General features: G+C 38.9%; 1 pseudogene; it reads right to left on the bottom strand.

The window, feature by feature from the left end:
* Positions 9,623-19,911, bottom strand: part of LOC102189772 — a 155,512-nt pseudogene continuing 145,223 nt past the window's right edge.

Here is a 19,911-nt window from a genome sequence, read left to right as displayed (position 1 = left end):
GCCCATTGAGTCGGTGATGCCATCCAACCATGAGGTTTGATAGAAAACCACAAAATTCTGTAAAGCAATTATCCTTTAATAAAAAGCAAAAAACAAAAAAACACTGCAATAATAACAACAACAACAACTAAATTTTTCCTTAATTCATCTCTCTACTCCCACATCTATGAAAAAGGAATGAAATGTCACTTGGAAGATTCTCTCTGATGATCTCTTCAGCAAATCCCAAAGTTCATCATGTATTTCCCTTTTTCCAATTTGTTGCAGGTGTTAGTTTTGTCCACTGTTGTCCTATCTATAACTCAGGTTGCCATTTTTACAGTTTTGCCACCAGCTTCTTCACTGTTTTTCCAGTTTCTGCTTAGTCTCAAAGCCAAGGTCATATATTTTTACCGTTTCTTTCTGTAGCCCTCCACTGTCCACTGTCTTCCACTGTCAGGAAATCTGAAGAGATGTTACATGTCGATGTTTTGAATTTGACCTGACTCTCTTAAGAATCTGTGACTCAGTTTCATTCTCTTAAAACAATGGTGCAACCGTCCTACCTTTCTCTATGTTTCTTTGGGCAGCACCCCACATCTAGCTTCCAGCTGCATCGTCAGTATGTCTTATAGCATAAAAACCACCCCGAACTCAGTTTATATGACTTATAATTTTTGTGGATCAGCAGCTTGGACTGGGCTCCGTCCCGTGTCTCAATGGTGGTCACTCCAGCGTCTGAAGGGCATTGAGTTAGGGTCCTCTGCTTCTGGGGTTAGCCGACTGGGCACCTGAACTAGGGGCCTGACTGGGAAGTGGTCTTCATCATTTGTCAGGCAGGCTCAAACTTTCTCACCATGGATATGGCACAGGTTCCCAGGAGCATAACGAGGGGGCTCTAATACACAAGGACTTTGTTGCTTCTGTTGGCGTCACTTTTACTGCTGTTCCATTGTCCTAAGTCAGTTATAGTCCAGTGTAGATACAAGGTGAGTAGAGAAAGCACTTCTCTGTCTTTTTCATCTCCTGTAGCCAGTGAGTTTCCGTTTTTGTTTTTCCATTTTATCGTCACACTTTTGTTGGCCACAGCTTCTTAAGAAATGGTGTTTTACTTTGAGACTATTCTTGCTTGAAAATGTCTTTATTCTGCTCTTGCTTGATTCATAGTTTGCCTTGGTGCATAATCTAAGTTAGAAATATTTTTCCTGCCTAATTTTAAAGGCATCCCTTCACCGTCCTCTGTCTTCCACTGTTGAGAAATCTAAAGAGATTCTACATATCGATGTTTTGACCTGATTCTCTTAAGATCCTGTGACTCAGTTTCATCGACAAAATGGTACAATAATAATCCTACCTTTCTCCACGTGCTGTGTGGAATAACATAGGAAGATAACATGCATGTGGTACTTGACAGGGGTCTGGCATGTAGGAATTGGCCCCCAGAATGGTAGTGTAATGCCCCACATTTCCTGTCTTCTATCAGCAATTTTGGAAATGGGAAATGGGGATTGGCAGCTACCAGCCACACCTCATTACCCCACGCAGTTGTTAGGGGAAGCACACTGATTGAACTGCCCACCCTGGCCAGGCACCATAGTAACTATTTGCATGAGTTGTTTTATGACAGGATCCTGATAAGGAATACAGAACTAATAAGCCACCACCAACTGGAAGAGTTCGGGAAAGGTCTAAAGGAGACACCGCGTGTCCGTCCACTACCCAGAATCCCTCTCACTAGCATCCATCTTGGCTGAGCCATGCATGAGCCACCAGGAAAGTCTCTGAATTAGAATGATTGGCCAAAGACCACCCGGAAACTAATCCCATCACCAAAAAACCCAAGACTGTGAGCCACATGGCAGAGCAGTTCTCCTGGGTTCCCTTACCCTATTGCTCTCCACCCGGGTGCCCTTTCCCAATAAAATCTCTTGCTTTGTCAGCGCATGTGTCTCCTCGGACAATTCATTTGTGAGTGTTAGACAAGAGCCCAGTTTCAGGCCCTGGAAGGAGTCTGCCTTCCTGCAACACAATGACCCTCTTTAAAGCATCCTCAGAGGTATTTCCCAGGTGGTCCAATAGTTAAGACTTCGCCTTCCAATGCAGGTGGCGTGGGTTCGATCCCTGGTGAGGGGAACTAAGATCCCACATGCTGTGTGGCCTAGAAAAAAAATTTGTGTACCTCTGCACAAAACAAAATGTTGCAGGAAGGCGGACCCCTTCCAGGGCCCGAAACTGGGCTCTTGTCTAACACTCAGAAATGAATTGTCCAAGCAGACACACGTGCTGACAAAGCAAGAGATTTTATTGGGAAAGGGCACCCAGGTGGAGAGCAGTAGGGTAAGGGAACCCAGGAGAACAGCTCTGCTGCGTGGCTCGCAGTCTCAGGTTTTATGGTGATGGGATTACTTTCTGGGTGGTCTTTGGCCAATCATTCTAATTCAGAGTCTTTCCTGGTGGCGCACGCATCACTCAGCCAAGATGGATGCTAGTGAGAGGAATTCTGGGAAGTGGACGGACACGCGGTGTCTCCTTTAGACCTTTCCCGAACTCTTCCGGTTGGTGGTGGCTTATTAGCTCTGTATTCCTTATCAGGATCTCCTGTCATAAAACAACTCATGCAAATAGTTACTATGGTGCCTGGCCAGGGTGGGCGGTTTCAATCAGTGTGCTTCTCCTAACAAAAACAGCAAAACAACTGATTGTACTTTGCACCATATGCAAAAGATTAACTAAAAAATGGATCACAGACATAAATAAATTTAAAAACCTAAAAGGAGATTGAAAAGAAAATCCAAATGAGGATTTTTAAAACATCCTCAGAAATATTTTGCAAATAGATAGACTGAAAAGAAAAAAAATAAAGATGGTTTTGTCCTACTATTTTTGGAAGAAAGGTTTTTCTTACCCTACTGGAAGCAATAATAGTGGTTCGGCATATGCCTGACAGTGCTTTCGACTTAGCTGCTGGATCCAAAGGGAGAAGACAGGATTTGTGTCACCTGTCAGCCAAGCTAATGCTGACTCTGTTATGAGAAAATTCACATGATTTTTCTTATCACTGAAGGCATAAACTTTCATTACAGAGGTCATCCCATTAAAAAAAAAAAAAAGCATGAGATGACATTCTTGAGGTCCCACGAAAAGCTGAAAATTGTGATAAAGTATTCATTCCAAACCTTCCATAAGGAAGATGATTGTCTCACGCTGCTGATTAGTGCTGAATATCCCCTGGAGAAGGGAATGGCTACCCACTCCAGTATTCTGGCCTGGGGAAGTCTGTGAACAGAGGAGCCTGGAGGGCTATAGTCCATGGGCTCGCAGAGTTGGACACAACTGGGCAATTAACACTTCCACTATGGGAGAATTAGGGAAGTTGATCCAATATGAGATTTTAAAATCCTTATTCTACATTATCCCTTGGTGCTCTTCCTTCAACAATTCAGGTGATAAAGAGGTGTTTAAAAATGACAGAGTACCTCTTTATCATGCAAACATGAATATAAAATGTGAATAAAAATTCAATCATAACTTATAAATAGAGAAAAATAAAAAACATTAAAATTGTTCTGAAAACTCCACTTTTCTCAGAGGAAATTAATCTTGCAAAAACATTCCCTTTTCCTTTCAGAAAAGAATTTATTTTTTGCAGGAACAGATGGGAAATCAGAAAATACTTGAAAATGAATTTTGATTCCAAGCATAAATATCTCCTTGTTTACTATAGATATTCTGTGAGTTTGAAGAGGAGTATAAGGTCTCAGTGAAGATCCCACAAACATACAAAGCAAAAAGACGTGGCAAAAAGGAATTTTTATTTAAAGAGAATGTTGTTTTTAGACAATCATCACTGTTACTTGTGTGCTTGCTAATTTTTCATTATCTAAATACAAAGATATTACATTTATTAAAAATCTCAGATCAAGACTGGTACTGTTCCCTCTTGACCAGGTTCATGAAATAAAATAATAAGCAAAATAATATTAGGGCTCCAATCACACTTCTGACAGCTTATTTGGAACTCAACATCTACTTGACATTTGCCAGCATTTAGGGAAACCAATCTCTGTTTAACTGCCTCTGGCCTTATTTGTGAGTTGAAGCCCACTAATTCATCCCTCAAGTTCAAAAAATTTACTCTACTTTCAATGAAAGACTGACAGATAAACAGAAAGACACAAATACTTATAACTAATCATTATATTTAGTTATTTGTTAACAATGTTTTAAGTTGTATGCTGTATTTTCATTTTTGTTCACTTCAAGAAATTTTCTTTCCTTTCTTTTTTGGCTGCATGGCATGAGGGATTTTAGTTCTCCCACCAGGAATAAAACCCACGCCCCCTGCCGTGGAAGCAAGGAGTCCTAACCATGGGATCCCCAGGAAAGTCCCACTTACAACTAATTATAATAAAAGGTCACTTATCATAAGTGCTATAAACAAAGCATACCTACTCTGAAGTCACAGGGCCCTTCAATTTCTCTCTTTTAACCTGGGCTCAGACATTTGATGAAATTATGAACCTGACTGACAGAAGCTTTCAGAGGTGGGGTCTGCCCTCTGTGGGAATCTCATGACTCAGCACTAGGCTAGATTTTCTTGTGGGGCTGGGACCAGCCAGGTAATGCGCCACTGTTTTTGCTTTCCTGCTTTTCCAAAAAATTTTAAAGCTCTTTATTGAATTTGTTATCATATTGCTTCTGTTTTATGGTTTGGCTTTTTGGCTGAGATACTTGTGAGATGTTAGCTCCCCGACCTGGGATCAAACGTGCACCTTTTGAACTGGAAGGTGAAGTCTTAGACACTAGACCACCAGGAACATCCCTTGCCTTTCCTACTTTACTCCTACTTTTCTCTTATACTTCCTGCCCTGCTATGGTGCCCTACACCCTCCAACAGAGTGGAGTTTGGCTTTGGCTTTGCTTCTTGGGGACCTGGGCTAGGACATGGGACTATCTTTCTTCTCTCCAGGGTTCCTGTTGGGTCCTTTGTCTTGTCACAACTTCCATTCTACCAGGGAGAAATCACCTACTGTCAAAATTTCTGTTATGTAATAAACCATTTTATATGTATAAAATGATAAGATGTAATCTGATGACTCCCGGATCTCCACCTCCAGGGAGCCAGTTCTAATGGGATCCCTGTCCTTGGGAAATTTACAGGTATTTCCAACTCAACATGCCCCATACTTACCCATGAGCCAAACCCAAACTGCTCTCCTTTGGCATTTCCTTTCTCAGTGAATAACATCACCATGCATCCAGATGCCTTCATCAGAAAGCTGGAATCCTCATTCCCTCCCTCTCTCTTACTGTTCACTGTTTATACCAGGTCTCCCATCAGGACTTGACTATTCTATCTTCTAAATGCAATTTAACCTCCTCTGCGTGATCCCAGCCCCACTGCCACAAATCCTCCAAGCCATCTTTTTACTGCTCCTGCAACCCTCCAGCCTATTCTTGAGAAGATAATCCCTGTAAAACACATCTCTCAAAGGCTTTTTGTTGTCCTTATATAAATATTCTTTAACATTATGGAGTTACCTTCTACCTACATTTTCAGGTTCATTTCTCGTCTCTCAACAATCTAAGGGTCTGGGTTCCATCTCTGCTGAACTTTTATTTCTTTAGGATCTCGTGCTCTTTCTCACCTCTGAATCTTCACATAGGCTATTTCCTCTGCTTCAGACAGTCTCTCTCATCTTCACATTGCTAACTTCTACTCAGCCTTCAGGTCTCAGCCTAGATATCACTTCCCTCAGGAAGCCCTCCTGAGATCCCCACTCTTTTCCCAGTTTAGGTCAAGTGTTCCTGCTCTGGGGCCCAGGACCCTGGCACTGAGTCCCTCCCACCCAAGGGTGATAGTGGCTTCCTGCTCTTTCTGGGTAGCTAATTTCTGGGTTCCTTCCCTCTCATTTTGTTTACCAGATTCTGTCATTCCTTAAGTAACTCTTTCTATGTGATGGATTTCCTCTGTTGCAAATACTCCCCGTGTTTTCTACTTCATGGCTAGTTCTAAGTACTTAGTTTCTAATATGTGACTCACACGGTAAAGAATCTGGCTGCAATGCAGGAGACCTGGGTTCGATCCCTGAATTGGGAAGATGCCCTATCCACTCCAGTATTCTTGCCTGGAGAATTCCAGGGACAAAGGAGCCTGGTGGGCTACAGTCCATGGGGTCTCAAAGAGTTGGACACAACTTAGTGACTGAACAACAACAGAGCACTAAAGCCCATTTTCCAGGCAGATTTCTGAGGAACATAGTATAACTCTGCACCTGGACGTATGCTTTCATTGCCCTGGAGCTCTTCATCGGAGGGTATGTTGAATTGTTCTACCCCTTCTGTAGAGGGGTTGGGGCTCGGTCTACGTTGCTCATAACTGCTTTCCCCCAAACCGGGCACAGTGATTGGCGTAAAAATATGTCTAACGTATAAATACATTTGTAAATGTTTTTGTCTTCTCACATTTGTCCAAGTCTAGAATATCCAGCTTTCTTTCACTAGAATTTCAGGAAACTGGTATGTGTTATCATGCCTTTGCAGATTGTTTTAACAGCTTTCCCTACAGAATTACGTGAGATAGCATTATAATGACTTTCCACACACTAAATTTTTTTAGCTGGATTTTATCATCAAATACTAAGAAATATGTCAGATAGATGTGAATGAAGCTGTTATTACATGTTTCAAACTTTGCTTTCTGTCTTACATTCTGTTCTGTTGGAATATAAAACCTAAAACCTACAGTCTTCAAGAATTTATTTCACTGCAAATGGGTAAATGAGACACTCATCTTTATTGTCTGCCAGGACTTGTCATGTGTGCACAGAGAGCCCAGCTTAATTTCAGTCAATTAAAATTTGCAAGAAGATAAACATGAGCAATTCATCATTTATAACTTTAATGATAAGCTTATTGAAAGGCTATAGATTATGATGTACTTGGATATTCTTGCTAAATCCAGCGAAAAATGAAATTAAATTTGTTTTTTTCCAGAAACTTTAAACAAAGGGTAGAGTCAGTAAAATTAGAATGAAACATTTGTGAATATGCTTTGGGAAACAGTCTTGGTTGAGTATATGATTTTGTTATTATCCATTGGCAAAATTTAACATTAAAGATAGTAAGAAGCAGCACATTTCAGTCATAAACCATTCATTCATAAATTATTTGGCTTTTTAATTTCTGACTTGAAAGTTTACTTAAGCATTCAACACTTTCTAATGTGTCCAATCAATTTTATCAAAACCTCTTATTCAAATTATTTTGTCAGTATAATAATGGCCATATCAGACTGAAAAGAAATGATTTTAAAACTGCTTTTTGCAAGTCATGAAAGACACAAAAAAGTTCTTACCTTTCAATAGTATGAGAATAAGAAGAACTATAATTATGCGGTTGAAAGAGCTTAATCAGGTATAAATGTCATTTAGGAATTTCTAAGAGTAGCCCTAAACTAGGTGGCATGGATTAAAAAAAGCATTAAAATGATAATAATGTAAGAATCATTTAATAATCATTAAATTTATTATTTACTAGATAGTCATACCTAACAATGAGCAAATTTGTAGAGCATTTTAAAAGGCATGTTTATAGAACACTATTAATACTCATGTAAATAAATATTAATTGTGAAGAATAGACCTCAAGAAGTGTTAAATATATTTAGAAAAGAGAGAGCAAGAGCAAAGTGAAGATTGCTCATTTTGGTTAAAAAAACAATCCTTAATCAGAACTATGCGTATAACATAGTCAAGAGTCAAGATACTTTCAAAATGTGATTTTACTAGTGAATTTTAGGACAAGCGGTGTTTTTATTCTACCTTCTTCTACAAGAAATACTGGTAATTACAAATAATCAAGTGGAATTGTTATTAGACAGAAATGGTATATGCAGGGACGATGCAGCTTATTTATGTCATATTACAATTTAAATACACATCTTGAGTTTAAAAACACCTGACAATCAATATTTCCTCCAGAATTTTCATTAAGGTCAATCTGTTTAAAATGCAACTTTTTAATTTAACTTTTAGTAAGTTCAACCGCTTTATCTTCCCAGTGATGGACTGTGAGTATCTGATCAGAAATAGACAATATTTCTCACTCTGATCACTGTTTAAAAATCCTTTTTTTCCAGAAAACATTTTTTTTTTTCCTGGAGAAAAATATATGTGCATATATATATATATATAGGGATATATGACATTACTGTATATATATAACATTACTTTATCAAGAATACATTCTAACATTCTTCATGACTCCTGCCAAAGCCTCAGTTTATAGTCACCTCTATGAAAGATCTCTAATATGGAATGTTCATCTAGAAAGACTCAATCACTGGGACCCACCCCGGTGCTCTCTTTGGAGATGCAGCAACCCATTCTCAGTGCCATGTTAGATACTTGTTCTTTCATGGGTGTCCACAGATGTTTAAAGTTTGTTTTCGTATTTTTATTTTTGTTCACTTTGCTTGTTTTCTTTAGTAGATTCTCAGGTAAATCAGGTTGATATCTGTGTACATAACCATATGGATGGAGATGATAAACAAGTTGTAGCTTTAGCATAGGGAAAGGAGACTGCAAAATAAGAACAGCAACCCAAATCCTTCACAGGGGGGTGGAATAGTTACATGTTCAGTTCCAAAGAGTTCTGGGTAGAGAATCTTAGATCAAGTGGTGTTTTTTGTGTGTGTGTTTTTTTTTTTTTTTTTGTGGGGGCGGGCAAAAAGGGGATTGAAAGTCTCTTTTGTGTTGGGATGTCTGGAATCTTTTGCTTCTATAGTTAGTTTCCAGGTATCTTCCCAGCACAAGACTTCAGGCATAGAAGACTACAGGTGTACATTTTAACCGCATCCATAAACCAGGCGTCTTCCACAACCTAGATGTCTATCGACAGATGAATGCATAAAGATGTGGCATATATTTATATACACACACACACACACACACACACACACAAACAAATATATAATGGAATATTACTCAGCCATGAAAAAGGAGTGAATTTGAGTCAGTTGTGGTGACATGGATGAACCTAGAGCCTGTTATACAGACTGAAGTAAGTCAGAAAGAGGAAAACAGGTGGCATATATCAGATATCATAACAGATATCATACATCTCTTTCATAGAGATGACTGTAAACTGAGGTTTTGGCAGGAGTCATGAAGAATACTAGAATGTATTCTTGATATATGCTAATGTATATATATATATATATATGGAATCTAGAAAAATAGAACTGATTAACCTATTTAGAGAGAAAAAATGGAGACACAGATGTAGAGAATGGACTGATGCACACATCAAGGGAAGGAGGGGCTGGGACAAACTGAGAAAGTAGCACTGACATCTGTACACTATCATGTGTGAAACGGATAACTGGCGGGAAGCTGCTGTATAGCCCAAGGAAGCCAGCTTGGAGCCCTGTGATGACCTACAGGGGTGGGATGGAGGCAGGGAGGCTCAAGAGGAGAGGGCTTTGTTGGAAATTATGATTGATTTGCACTGTTGTATGTCAGAGACCAGCATAGCATTGTAAGCAGTTATCCTTGAATAAAAATAAGCAAATAAATAAAGAAAAATAATAGTAATCATAGTAATAAACCCTCACAGCTTCTTGGCCCTGTTCCTCTACCCACTAGCCCTGGTTTACATCATTCTTAAATCTTCTCCCAAGTAAATGGGGTCTTCAGGGTCATAGTTTACAAGCAGCCATCTCAAGCTGTCTAGTGTGACTTCTGTATTGTCACCTGCTTTCATAAACTGACCTGCACACCGCAGATAATTGTCATGAACATCCTGAGAGGATTTAACTGTTTTCAGTATAGTTGGTCTCCCCCTTCTTTGGTGTTGAATCCCACAGTAAGGAAGTCTTTATTTTCTTCTGAGCTCATAAACATCACTCTATTACAAGGCTGAATTCATGTTGTTCTGATGTATTTGGCCCTTTTCTCTAGATTTCAAGGTCCTGTCATAACCCAGGAAAGAATTTTCCCCTTCTTATAAAGATTTTCAACAGCATTTGTGGTCTCGTATTTATGATGACTAGCACCTGGTTTTGACTTCATCTGCCCTTCCAGGTAATTCTGCTCAGTATTATCTGAATGTCTAGAATGAAGATAATTATTCAGAATATTGGGGCTTCCCTGGTGGCTCAGATGGTAAAGAATCTTCCTACAATGTGGGAGACCTGGGTTCACTCCCCTTGGGCTGGGAAGATCCCCTGCAGAAGGGGAATTCAGAATATTAGGCTGGGTGTCAGTTACCTTGTTTTTCCAACAAAATACTAAACACTGAAAATACACACACACACAAATCTGATTGCTGATCCAGAGAAGGAGGTTAAACAATGCAGCCAAGAATGCTGTCATTTTTGTAAGCATATTTCTGGCATCTCTGGTGGGCTTCCCACTGCTAGGAAGGGAGGGTGGGAGTGAGGATGAGGAGGCTGGACCACCAGATGCAACAGTCCAGGGAGCTTCAGGGGCTCCACCGTATGGCATTATTTTTAAGGATCCTTTTGTGTGTGGGCTCATGTAAGTGGGGACGTCTGTTACTTTATATGAGCATGTACGTTATTTCCATTGCATTTGTTGCTCTCTAACACCTCTGAAAGCTGTCAACCTTATCATCTGTTGAATTCTAATTGCTGATGACAATTTCTAGGATTATTAAATGCCATATGGGCTCAGGTCATAAATGATAATTTAAAAAATTAGAGTAGATTTCCGAAGTATTCAACTTAACAATACAGATAAGTCTGTTAAGAATGGATGTTACAATCAAAAAGAACAAAATAATGTCATTTGCAACAACATGGATTTTCATAAGTGAAGTAAGTCAGAAAGACAAATACCAAATGATATGACTTATATGTGAAATCTAAACTATGGCACAAATGAGTCTATCTACAAAAGTGAAACAGACTCAGGGATATAGAGAACATGTTTGTGGTTTCCAAAGGGGAGGGGGTTGGGGCAGGGAGGACTGGGAGTTTGAGATTAGCAGATGTAAACTCTTATATACAGGATGGCTACACAACAAGGTTCTACTGTATAGATTGTTTGCCTAGTGACTTGTGGTTGTATTGTTAGGGGTTAGGGTCTTTGACATGTTCCTATATGCCAGTTAGAGGTGGAATACTTCATTTAGGTTTTGTTGCATTAAAAACTTTCCCCAAAATTAGCAGATTGAACAAAAACAACAAAAGAATGGATATGACAATGATTTTAATAAATATTAGAAACACATAAATTAACTTTACATTTTATGTTCAGAGAAATTATTATCAGCTTAACAAGGACTCTGTAGTTTGAAACATATCTCCTGAGAGGGTAACAGGTAGGAAAGCCAGAGGTCCCCAAGTGGCAGGTGGAAATAAACTGGCAGATGTTTTTTCCTTTTCTGCACAAAATCAAAAGGCACTTTAAATTCTGTGTTGGCAACACCTGGTTCTGCCTTGAGCTAACCAATACCATTTTTCTCATGGAAATGTTTTTCTTAAGCTATGTTAATTAAATTATATTTGCTTTGGAATCTGCCTTTCTTCAAAATGGTTCTGCCTAAGACTAACTTTTTTTCTTTTCTCAAACCTTGGGCTTGATAATGGCTCAACAAACCAGTATTCATGTCAATTGTTTTATGGCCAAAGGATGGCACATCTGGTGCCATCCTGTCTCAAAAATACAGGGAGAGGAGCCTGCTGAAACTTTCTTAGCCTTGAAGTGTCTCTCTTATCTGATTAGCAGCTTGCTAACAGACATAAAATGCCTTGCTAAAAACTAGCAAGCAGGCACTCTTTTTGTTCCCTTCTGATGTCTATGTGAGAAGGTTCTTCTATCTCTATTATACTTTAATAAAACTTTGCTACACAAAAGCTCCAAGTGGTCAGGCCTTGTCTCTGATCCCCGGATCGCTCTCCTCCAGAGGACACAAACCGCGGCATAGCACATAGCTTGCATCAGCAACCTTTCATTCCTATCTAAACTGATATTTTTGGGTTAAGCCTCAGAAAATCATTTCTAAGTCTTCAGATATTTAAATGTGTGAATTGATTATGGGGGTGGGAAAAGGGTGAAGAAAGACCTTTCCTATACATGGTATTTACCACATAGTCCCTCAATGAGTGTTATTTTAATCTATCTAAAGAGGCAATGCAAAAAGGTCACATTTTTCAGAGTTAATAAAGGTAAAGATGACCTGCCTGCATATATAACTATAGAACTGTCAATCGCACAAACAATTAATTATGTGAACAGATTAATCAGCCAGCAGTTATTAATCACTTGCTCTTTACCTCACGGCATGCTAGGTGGTATGAATGATGTAGAATAATGCCCTTAGAGATACATATTAATTTCTCAAGAAGTACTTTGGGAAAAAAAATATAACAAAAGCTATTCAGAATAAAAGGTGAATTGATATTTAAAATCAATGTGCAACCATTACTTAGTTTTCAGCAGTAATGAAAGATAATTGCCCTATGGTTTTCTTTTCCATTGACTTTATGAGTGAAACATCTGATTCACTTAACTTTACAAAGAGCCCTATAAATCTCAAACATAACTTTGGGATGGGTGGATGATATTCAGACAAATAGAAAGGCAGATAAACAGTGTAGAGTTTCTAGTTGTCTAACGTGAAGTTGCTTAGTTGTGTCCAACTCTTTGCAACCCCAGAGACTGCAGCCCGCCAGGCTCCTCCATTGGTGAGATTTTCCAGGCAAGAATACTGTAGTGAGTTGCATTCCTTCTCCAGGGCATCTCCTCGAACCAGGGATCAAATCCAGGTCTCCTGCACTGCAGCCAGACTCTTTACCATCTGAGCCACCAGCGTCTAGGTCTGCCATTTTGAAGGATTTGACTGTCTCAAATACTGCCTTACAAACAAAACAACACACAAACCATAATGGAAAAGAAGATGAAAAAAAACAAAACAAACTCTCTCTCTCTCTCTCTCTATATATATATACATATAATGTATAATTGGGTCACTGTGCTGTAAGCAGAAATAAATACAACATTGTAAATCAACTACATTTGAATACAATAAATTACAAAAATAAGTAAAAATGCCTTTTTTTTTTTCTTTTTAGTCACCAAAGTGAAAGTGAAAGTCGCTCAGTCGTGTCCAACTCTTTGCGACCACATAGCCTATGCAGTCCCTGGAATTCTCCAGGCCAGAATACTGGATTGGGTAGCCTTTCCCTTCTCCAGGGGATCCTATGTCCATTCTTTGTGACTCCATGGACTGTAGCCCTCCAGGATCCTCTGTCCGTGGGGTTTTCTAGGCAAGATAGAAAGAAAATAACACAAAGCAAAAGCCCCACAAAACAATATAACAAGCTAAATTCTTTAATAAGAATGTTGTGCTTTAAGTTCCTTTTGTTAAAAAAAATATTTGCCTTACCCCTTAGCAACCCACAAGTCTGTTTTTCTATGTCTGTGAGTCTAAGTTCCTTTTTAAACATTAGGATATAAAAGTTTAACATTTGGATCAATCAGGATCGACCCTAAGGGGAAAGAGATGACACCCATAGGTTAGGATATTTTAAGGAAACTTTTAATTTACAAAGGAAATAATTACCAGGGTGTACAGAGGTTTACAGAACCACAGATGTTCCTATCAGCGCAAGGAATCCAGCAGCAGTTGAGGTGTTAACGACACCCAAACCTGAAAGGTGAAATCACAGATAATAACAGAGAGGAAGAAGGAGAAGCAGAACTTGGGGCAGAGAGACTTCCCTGGCAGTCTAGGGGTTAAGACTTTGAGCCTTCACAGCAGGGGGTACAGATTCCATTCCTAGTTGGGAAATTCTGATCCTATCTGCCGCATGGCTCAATGAAACAACAAAACATAACACTCAAACAGTCCCATGATCTTTCTTACCTCTAAGTCCTACCGTAAGTTGTTTTCTCTGCTTGAAATGGTCTTCTCTTTCCTCTTCGTCTTGTTGATTTCTCATCCTGCTGATATTAAGCTAGATATCACTTCATCCAGGAAGCCCTCCGGGATCTCCTTTAACCCCAGTTGAGAAGGGTCCTTGTTATGGTCACCGTTGCCACGTTTACTAGAGCTCTTAATCAGAGGGGTTAATTGTCCTTCTCCTTTGTGTATAGGAGTGGGGCCACTTTCCCCCAAACCCAGTATGGTGACTGACATGCAATAATGACTTAAATATGCCTAAAAACCAAGAGCGATGTCAACACAACAACCTCATTTAAAGTAATTTTTTCTGATAGCAAGTGCCCAGAATTTTAGAAAACTTATGGGGATAGACTTTCTTTTCTAGATTATTTTAGAATGTCTCCTTCAGAATGATAGAAGATGGCATTTTAAAGACTTTGAAGACGGCAAGGTAGAATGTATTACTACCCATTCTAAGAAATAACACCCCTGAGATGTGAATGCAATTGCCACTACATATTTCAAAGTTTTTCTGCTTTCTGTTTTAAATGTGGATTTGACAATAACACAGGGAAAATGGATCCTCTTAAGAAGTTTTTAAGAATGAGTTCTACAACATGTGAGTGATTGAAGCACTTGGGGTGGAGCGTCTGCAGGCCAGGGGGCTGTCACTCACATAGACCAGACACAAACATCCTCAGGAGATACACTGCATTCTTCTGGACCCTTGTCTCTTGGTGTTAACGATCATCACTGTTTGATCATGGTCGTCTTTGGGCTTTTAATTTCATAATTGAAATGGAGTAGGTTTCATATACTATTGCCCTCTTCGAAAAGTTTTTAGCTGTCATTGTATTTGTTGAGCTTGGTTTTGTGCCTCTTTGCTGTGTTGTGGACACATGCATTGTTTCCATTTTATGTGTTGCTGAACTTGAAATTTATCATCTCTTGAATAGAAATTAATGATGGTGATTTGTAAGGTTACAAATTGAATTGCAAGTTTGTAAGATGTGAGAACTATTTAAATGTTGTATTTTTTCAAAAAATAAAAATTACTAAAGTCTAAGTATGTTGGAAATGATTCAGTGCTATATAGATATTATATAATTGCTTTAAACTATAAATATTAGAAGTACATAAATTCATCTTCAGCCGAAGAATTGATTCTTTTGAACTGTGGTGTTGGAGAAGACTCTTGAGAGTCCCTTGGACTGCAAGGAGATCCAACCAGTCCATCCTAAAGAAAATCAGTCTTGAATATTCGTTGGAGGGACTGATGCTGAAGCTGAAACTCCAATACTTTGGCCACCAGATGCGAAGAATTGACACATTTGAAAAGACTCTGATGCTGGGAGTGATTGGGGGCAGGACGAAAAGGGGATGACAGAGGATGAGATGGCTGGATGGCATCACTGACTCGATGGACGTGAGTTTGAGTGAACTCCGGGAGTTGGTGATGGACAGGGAGGCCTGGCGTGCTTTAATTCATGGGGTCACAAAGAGTCGGACACGACTGAGCAACTGGACTGAACTGAACTGAAGTATGTTGGAAATGATTCAGTGCTATATAGATATTATATAATTGTTTTAAACTATAAATATTAGAAATACATAAATTCATCTTCAGCTTGGTATACAGTGGTGGTTGTGGGTGGTACAAGGTCTATCTAGACAGGGACTTTCATGTTTTAGTTCTAGGTCTGGAACAAACACTATACACTCAGCAAGGACTTTTTACTGTCTAAGCATGTTATCTTCTAGAATTGCGCCAGTATTTAAATAGTATTTAGTATTTAAATGTCTCAGCTGGCAATTTTGGAGGTGAATAGGAACAAAAGAGGCCAAGGCACCATAAGACAGATACAAAACTCTATTCTGCATACTGTTTTGCTAGCTTATTTGAGTCTGAAATTTTTGAAATGGGTAAACCCTTTATTTCTACTTCTTGAGGTTATCTCAAGAAGCCCTTGTGATGATATAAAATATTTGGAGAATAACTATTTTACAGATTGAGAAATGCGTACTAGAGGTAAGTTAATTATTAACAGAATTGAAAACTTGGCATTCTCCATCACAATTCCCCAGCCCCAAACCATTCTTTTAGCTAAAGAGGGAACGATTGGTAATATGTTTTCTTATTAGTTTTGTTTCCCTTCTGTTTCCATTGTCCTTACCCTTTTCAACTGCAAAAGCTCTTCATTCTTCAGTCGTTCATTCACTCCCTTATTTGACGATTTATTGACCACCTACCACTCTGCTCAGGTTGTATGAACAGAGATGAAAGCAGCAGTCCCCGTTCCCAAAGAACTCACAGCTCGTTCAAATGGTCTAAAGGTAGAAGGCAGATGGAAAACAGCAAAGCTAGAGATGATCCAGTTGTCTACTTAGTTTGCATTAATGACAAGGAATTCAGGCACTATTTTTTTTCCCCTTGCAAGAAACATGGAAATTCGGAGAAAAGTCAGGACTACAGATGTAGATTTGACTTTACCACACTCGGAAACTCCATCCAAAAATGTGAGGTTTTCAAAATAGAAGTCTAGCATTGATTAGGAAGTTCATTTCTCTGAAACAATGAGAAATGAAATTGGTAGTAGAAACATCGGAGGCATCATCAAAGAGTAAATTACATGGAGAATAAGACAAGTAGGAATGCATATCCTCAGAAATGATTTTATTTTTAATTTCTCAAATATTATGAAATAAGAACAACAAAGATGTATTACATAATAAACTTTATCCTTTGAGGAGTGTCCATTGCAGTCCTGAGAGGTTTGAACTAATTTTTACAGAAGCAGAAACAGAAGTCCAGGGAAGTTAGGTAACTTGCTCAGACATCCAGCTATTAGGAGACGAGGGAGAATTTGAAATTAGGAGGGAAAGGTTGCCGATTCCTGCTCCTGCCCTAAACTTGGCATGCTTGGTACGAATCATCTGAGAATCCTTCAGGAGCTGTCCTGATCCCTCCTGTGGCCGAGGGCCACTCTGCTCAGGTCCTCGGATTCCCTCTGAAGGATGAGATAGAAATGGGACATTTCCCCTTGGACAGGAAAAAAACTGATAGGGATGTGTTTTAATTAAATTTGAGTAGAATTTCCATTCCAATAAGGGCATGAATTTATTCTCTCCGTCAAAATCCTTCAGGGCCATTTAAATCCTATCTCCTAATTAAGAACTTTGCACCAAAATTGTATTCGTGCACTCTTTGCTCTTCAAACTCTGCTTCAATCTAATAGAATATATTTTCAAACTTGCAGAACTGTAAAGAACAAAGGGCTTTAAAACTTTGCTGTACTCAGAAAGGAAGCCAAGTGTCACTGCAGGCCTTGACTCAGCATTTCACCATGCTGAGACTATGGGGGGATGCTAATTCATCAGTAATAGGAATTTCATTAAAAATGCTAGTAATATATTAAACTGTACACACATGTCCACAAACATGTATATAAATGCAAAGACTATAAAACAAATGTATGTTTAAAAAGTTTATATTATGGCTTGTTTTTAAGATAAAAAGCATTGTGTCTGAGAAAAGGAGCATTATCTGAAAGACCAGCTGATGAAGAACCTCAGAGTTGAATTTGCCAGTCTTCAAAACAGTGTTTTAAAAGTAAATAAAATATCAACGGCCCATTCATATGCATCTTGCCTGTCCACTAACCTGGGTGTGTAATTCATCTTGTACAGTGTAATGTCATCTCTGATGATTTGTTGAAACAAAGAATTGTGTCTTTTGAAATCACAAATTAAATAAAAACCCTGAGTAGACTCAGGATGATTGTTGAATGATAGTTTCTAATCACAAACCACTTCAGTAGTTAACTTTAATCATCACATCTACCATTTTACATTTAACTCTTGAAAATCAAGTTCGAAGATAAAAAAAGTAATTTTTTTAAACAATCTTTTTTCTTTCCCCTTTTGAGAAAAAATTCAGAGGAAGCAAAGTATCAGATTTGAATAGTAAACAGTGTAAGACAGAAGAATCTGTAAGTATAAATGTTCAGATATAGTTCCTTGCTAAACAAGAAGAACATATTAATTGACTTTTTTCTCACATAGAAAACAAAACTTCAACTGGTATTTTAAATAATGACAGTTGGCATATGCAGTTTCAGTGTAGAAATTACAATAAGAACCCTAGTTTACAGGTTTAAACTTCCTGGGAAATACTGAAGAATTTAATAACTTAATATAAGCCTGGAGAATAAATTTAGGATGTGTTTCAACAATTTTTCCACTAATACCTGTTTCAATTTTTTTGTGTGTATTCCAGGATCCAACCTAAGGTATTAAGTTTTATTTAGTAACAGTTTTTAAAATCTTTACCTGATATTTTATGAACCTGCCATAGAGACTTTTGAAAAACATGAAGTATTTTTTTAATATAAATTTATTTATGTTGATTGGAGGCTAGTTACTTTACAATATTGTATTGGTTTTGCCATACATCAACATGAATCCGCCACGGGTGTACACATGTTCCCCATCCTGAACCCCCCTCCCACCTCCTTCCCCATACCATCCCTCTGGGTCATTCCAGTGCACCAGCCCTGAGCATCCTGTATCATGCATCGAACCTGGACTGGCGATTCGTTTCACATATGACATTATGTGTGTTTCAATGCCATTCTCCCAAATCATCCCACCCTCGCCCTTTCCCAGAGTCCAAAAGATTGTTCTATGCATCTGTGTCTCTCTTGCAGTCTCACATACAGGGTTATCGTTACCATCTTTCTAAATTCCATATATATGTGTTAGTATACTGTATTGGTGTTTTTCTTTCTGGCTTACTTCACTCTGTATAATTGGCTCCAGTTTCATCCATCTCATTAGAACTGATTCAAATGTATTCATTTTAATGGCTGAGTAATACTCCATTGTGTATATGTACCACAGCTTTCTTATCCATTCATCTGCTAATGGACATCTAGGTTGCTTCCATGTCCTGGCTATTATAAACAGTGCTGCGATGAACATTGGGGTACACGTGTCTCTTTCAATTCTGGTTTCCTCGGTGTGTATGCCCAGTAGTGGGAATGCTGGGTCGTCTGGCAGTTCTATTTCCAGTTTTTTTTAAGGAATCTTCATACTGTTCTCCATAGTGGCTGAACTAGTTTGCATTCCCACCAACAGTGTAAGAGGGTACCCTTTTCTCCACACCCTCTCCAGCATTTATTGCTTGTAGACTTTTGGATAGCAGCCATTCTGACTGGCGTGAAATGGTACCTCATTGTGGTTTTGATTTGTTTTTCTCTGATAATGAGTGATGTTGAGCATCTTTTCAAAACATGAAGTATTTTGTAGAATGTCCTTCACTGGGTTTTTCTGATTTTTCCTCATAATTCAGGTCAGTTCAGTAGCTCAGTCGTATCTGACTCTTTGCGACCCCATAAACTGTAGCACACCAGGCCTCTCAATCCATCACCAACTGCCAGTCTACCCAAATCCATGTCCACTGAGTCGGTGATGCCATCCAACCATCTCATCCTCTATAATCCCCTTTGCCTCCTGCCCTCAATCTTTCCCAGCATCAGGGTCTTTTCAAATGAGTCAGCACTTCCCGTCAGGTGGCCAAATTATTGGAGTTTCAGCTTCAACATCAATCCTTCCAATGAACACCCAGGACTGATCTCCTTTAGGATGGACTGGTTGGATCTCCTTGAAGGCCAAGGGACTCTCAAGAGTCTTCTCCAACACCACAGTTCAAAAGCATCAACAATGCTCAGCTTTCCTTATAGTCCAACTCTCACATCCATACATGACCACTGGAAAAACCATAGCCTTGACTAGACAGACCTTTGTTGACAAAGTAATGTCTCTGCTTTTTAATATACTGTCTAGGTTGGTCATAACTTTCCTTCTAAGGAGTGTCTTTTAATTTCACAGCTGCAATCACCATCTGCAGTGATTTCGGAGCCCAGAAAAATAAAGTTAGCCATTATTTCCACTCTTTCCCCATCTATTTGCCATGAAGTGATGGGACTGGATGCCATAATCTTTGTTTTCTGAATGTTGAGC

The sequence above is a fragment of the Capra hircus genome, chromosome 14, assembly GCF_001704415.2.
Source record: "Capra hircus breed San Clemente chromosome 14, ASM170441v1, whole genome shotgun sequence".
In the NCBI taxonomy this organism is placed as follows: domain Eukaryota; kingdom Metazoa; phylum Chordata; class Mammalia; order Artiodactyla; family Bovidae; genus Capra; species Capra hircus.
Note: the sequence above shows the minus strand (reverse complement) of the source record. Positions and strands in the feature narration are given on the sequence as shown.